Genomic DNA, 4,836 nt, shown 5'->3' with positions numbered 1-4,836 from the left:
CGCTTACACTGATTTTTTTTCCTTCCTAATGCAAAGTAAGTTCTCTCCGTGCACACGGGTAAGTGCGTTACCATGGCGAAGACTTTTTCCATTTTTCGCAGAGACTCGGCCACTGCGTTCACGGCTGGGTCTCAGGGTCCCCGTTTGTAAAACGAGGTTTCCTGAAGGCAGAAGCGGGAGCCCGTCGCCCGTGCCCCGTAAGCCCAGGGGCACACGTGAGGCCTGTCACCCCGCGGGTTCTCCGCAGCCCCCGGGACACCTCCGGCCTGACCTCCGCCCGGGGAGCAGCTCCGGCCGTGTCGTATGTATTTTCTCCCCGGTTTGCTGCTGCACAAGGACCGCGTGATGCTTTATTTTTTCACAAAACAAGGCTCCGGCCTCGGCCCTGGGGGAGGCTGCTGATACGGGGCACCTGTACTCCTGCTACGTTTTCCACCTGTGGGAGGTGCGACGTCCAGCGTAATTCTTAACCGTTTTCAGACATGCACAGACTTGGATTCCTATCTTCCGTCATAGTTTGCGTTTCAGTGAATCGGTCAGCAAAATAAAACGAGAAAAGCCTACCTTCATTCCATCATCCACATGGAGGACGATCTTTTTTTTTTTTTTTTTTTTTTTTTTGCATCTAAGTTTTAAAATGCATCCTTAGTCTACGGCCATGCCACCCTGAACAAGCCCGATCCCGTATGATCTCGGAAGCTCAGCAGGGTCCAGCCTGGTTAATACTTGGATGGGAGACCACCTAGGAAGACCGGGTGCTGTAGGCGTAAAAAATAAAAAATAAGGGATTGTAAGCTGACGAGGTCCTTGCAATCTGTGAGGTCAACGAAAGGTTGTCTTGCCTAAAAATAAATTTAAAAAATTAAAAATAAAATGCATCCTTCACATCTTCTCTAAAAATATGTCATCAAGGTGACATGTGTTGATAGTCAGAACTTTACGTCAAGTTCAAATATTGAGCTTAATAAGGGTTTCATTTTGTTTTCTCTTAAGTCAAGGGAAGTTCTTTAAAAACCTAAAAGACCAATAAATCGAATCTCAGTTTTAAAATGAGAACAGCAAGCAGATGTCTGCTCTCTGGGGAAGGGTTGAATTTTAAAAAACTTGCCTTTCAAGCTCTGAATTTATGATATAAAGTGATGAATTATCCCCATTTCGCAGATGTTCAAAAGAAAACAGTGGTTTACTGACCCTCCCTGGAGAGCATGTTCCCGTGGGGGCCACAAACCCCATCTTCTCAGCCCCAGAAATATACCAGTTTTATTTTTGGTTTGGGTTGTAGTTATTGAAAGCCCTGCACTAAAGGAGCTCGAGGAATCAGTGGAGATTTTAAGCAAAGGAGGTTATTTTACGTGCTGTCCCCGGAGAATGTGATCCAAACCCCTGGAAGAGGCACAGGCCCCCGAGGGCTCTGCTCCCGGCCGCCCAGCTGTGAGGCTCAGCCGCAGACCTGGCCAGGTGATGGCGAAGTCTCTGTTTTCCAGCAGATGAAGCATGTGACTCGTTTTCCTCCTCCGCGTGGCGTTGCCCTCAGCAAACACGGTTCCCCCTTTGGTGCTGAGACATGGCACTGGCCTGGGATGATCTCGATTAAACGCCGTGAGTCCGGTGCCATCTCTCTGTGTGTCACTGGCGGTCATCGACCCCCATTGCCGTGTGGCCTCAGGACAGCTCTTGTCGCACTGAAGAACCGCAATTGAATGTGCCTGGGGTTGAAACTGCATTTCTCGCCTTCCTAGAAAATGTCCCATATCCCTCAAATGCTCTGGCTTATTCGAGTCCCCTGCCGCATTGGCCAGAACATGTTTCCTGTCATGTCACTGACTCACCTGCCCTCCGAGCCAACCCTTGTGGCCAAAGGGATGAGATGCGCCGATGGGTTTTAGGTACTGGGGTGGGGACCCCTGGAGCTCAGGTTAGGGCAATCCCCCCCATACTGCATGGGTGGGAGCTCAGGGTTCTCTCTAGAAGGGAGAGAGGATGATGCAAGAGAGGCGGCCGGCGCTTGTCCCTGGCCCTCATGTTCTGTGGGTGCAGAAGCCCCGACAGCACAGTGTGACCCCATCATCATATGATATTGGGGTCCATGAAAGTGAGGGGTCTCCTTGCTGCAAGGTTAATGGAATCAGTACTTCTCAGGAAATTTTCTAGTTTCTGGGATTTTTTTAAAGGAAAAAATATTTTATTTGCTTGTATTAAATGTAAATGAAAATAGACTATTACAAATAAAATGTATGTTACGAATATAACAAGCTGATAAAAAAAAAAGTAGGAGAATAATAGCCCCAGGGGAAACGCAGGCTCGGGCATTGGGGACGGCTTTCTCGAGCCTGCTCGTGGCCACCGCTGCTGAGCCTTTGCAAGGACAAGGATACGTCGCGTTGAATAGCGAGTGCCCCGAGTGAGTGAAAGGCAGTCGCTTCTGCGTTTTGGCCTCTGCGATTGTGGTCCAGTTGCGTTTTCCAGATCCACTATTCTCCGCTGAGAGCCTTCACCCGTCTCTGACACTTTCTTGAAAACGCCTGGATTTCCGCCTTTGGCTTGTCCCTTCCTCTCCCTGGAGCGTTCTCCTTCCTCCAGCCTGCACAGGCACAGGGTCGCGCCCTTCGATCGAACCCCACTTCCCGCTCGGCGTCGCCCCCAGAGCCGGCACGCTCCGCCGCAAGTTCGCGCTCATGCGCTCCCTGCCCGCTTAGCACACGCGTTCCCGCCGGGGCCTCGTCTCAACTTCTCGCAGACGGATCCGCCTCCTGTCGCTCTAACGCGACCCTTCTCGTGGTGATCTTCCTGCGCGCAGCGTCCTCGGCACGTCTCCCGCCGACCTCTTCTCTTGGTGTCGGTGCCACCACGTCAGATTACGCGAAGAGCTCCGGTTTCTCCCCCACTCGATCCCGTCCCTCTCGTCTCCCTGCCTTCCCCGTGACCACGGGACATCATGGCTGCTGTCTCAGCACCGCTTGGGGGCTCGCTTCATCTGTGTCCCCCAGCACACCAACCCTTTATGTCAGAAGCATTTGTAGCTTTTATTGTTTTTAGTCAAAGTTTAAAAAACAGCATGCATATTAAGGAACCCTAAGAATATACAGGAAAATAGTTCGGAAAGTGGAATCATGGAGTTATATGTCACAACTCCGGAAAACGCCCGCGGACACGTTCACCTGCTGGCTCATGCCGCGTGAATGGGTTCGTGCGCTGACTTTTTTCTCCCACGTAACATTCTGTTATGAGAATTTTCCTATGTGATTGCAATTTCTCCATTTGATTTTTTATGGTCATGTAATATTATTCTATCATAAATTATTTAACTATTTCTTTATTTCGGGACATTTAATTTTTTGCTGTTACAATATAATGTGTGTGAACCACTGTATACCTAAGTATTTGTCCATGTCTTAAGTTTTTTTTCACCTAGATTTCTAGAAATAGAGTTAGCAAATTGAAATGGATAAATATCCTTAAGGCGCTCGAAACTTGTCACGGAAGGCGGGAGTGGCTTTCACCCTCACAAGGAGCGTCGGGGGGCTCACGTCTCGCTCTGAATCATTTAATAATCTGTGTTAATTTGCTAGGTGGGAAGGCCAATTCTCTTATGTTTTAGTTGGTTCTTGATGAGTGAAATCGAACACTTATTCCTTGTTCGATTCAATTTTTCTTCTCCTGTCCTTTGCCCATTCTGGTGGGGAGGGGACAGATATGTCACAGTGTGTGTCTCTTTACCCATAAGCCCTTTGTTCTATTTATCGTAACCACGTTTTCCCTGTTGGTTCTTTGCCTTTTGATTTTGATGATGTTTTTGTTGTATGATAGCATATCCTTTTGTCAAAGTCTTTCTTGACGTTTCCCGACAAACCTTAAGGGTGATGAGAAGTCCTTGAAGCCTCTCGAGCAGACAATGGTGGGATAGACATTCTTTTGCGAAGGACCAGCCTGGCTGCTGTGTAGGGAAAGGGGTGGGGAAGCGAAGGCGTGGATGTGGGTACACAGCGGAGCAGCACACGGCCCACCTGCATTTTCCCTTCGACGTTCCATGTGCTCCGTGCCTCAGCGCCGCTCCAGATGGTCTGCACAGCTGTCTCAGGTGTGCGCACCTTCCGACCTCCTGGCTGGGGTTCTTTGGTCACCTGCCCATTTGTGCTTCGAGTTTATCTTCAATAATAGCATTCACAGAGTCCATTTTATTTTTGGCTTCTGGAAGTGCCTTCGACTAAACACCTGCAAACAAGCCTTCTATCGGTATTTTGTTTTATTTTGAGTAACTGTTTGTGCTCATTTTTGTTTGTTTACTGGTAGAGGATGAGGCGATTTATGACTAATTCCCATACGATGAAGTAATTGCGAAATACAAGCAGGAATTGTAAAATTGGCAGCAGAGGAACTATAAATAAGAAAAGGCTGAGACAAGAAGAGATGAAGTAAATGTGCTGTATTGTGCCACGTGAGGCAGCTGGTATATTTCGCTGGTGTGTATCAAGCTCTGAACCGCCTGCCAATGTGAAAAGGTAAATAGAGGCAGTTATTTACTTGACATTGTCTGAGGGGACCAAATACCCCTTGTTTCTAGTGAACTAAAGCTTATTCTCCAGTCTTTATTTCCAAAAGTACTTTTCATGTGGGTTGCACACAATCAATAATGTGTGTCGTCCACTACAGCCTGGCCAAGGCCCGGTTAGTGCCATGCGGCTCCTTGGCGTGCCCTTTGAGGAAAGAATAAAAAACCCAGAGAGCCCACGCAGGAGGAGACCCCAGACCCCGTGGAGGAAGGCCCGCCAGGCGCGGTCTGCAGCTGTCCTGCGGGGCACACACTGCTGCACACACGTCGACTTGCTGTTCCGGGCT

General features: G+C 48.9%; 1 pseudogene; it reads left to right on the top strand.

Annotated features, from left to right (window-relative positions):
* Positions 1-648: 648 nt before the first annotated feature.
* On the top strand, positions 649-767 carry LOC111734086 (annotated as a pseudogene).
* The last annotated feature ends 4,069 nt before the right edge of the window (positions 768-4,836 follow it).

This window comes from Pteropus vampyrus, unplaced genomic scaffold, assembly GCF_000151845.1.
Source record: "Pteropus vampyrus isolate Shadow unplaced genomic scaffold, Pvam_2.0 Scaffold761, whole genome shotgun sequence".
NCBI classification, from domain to species: Eukaryota; Metazoa; Chordata; class Mammalia; order Chiroptera; family Pteropodidae; genus Pteropus; species Pteropus vampyrus.
Note: the sequence above shows the minus strand (reverse complement) of the source record. Positions and strands in the feature narration are given on the sequence as shown.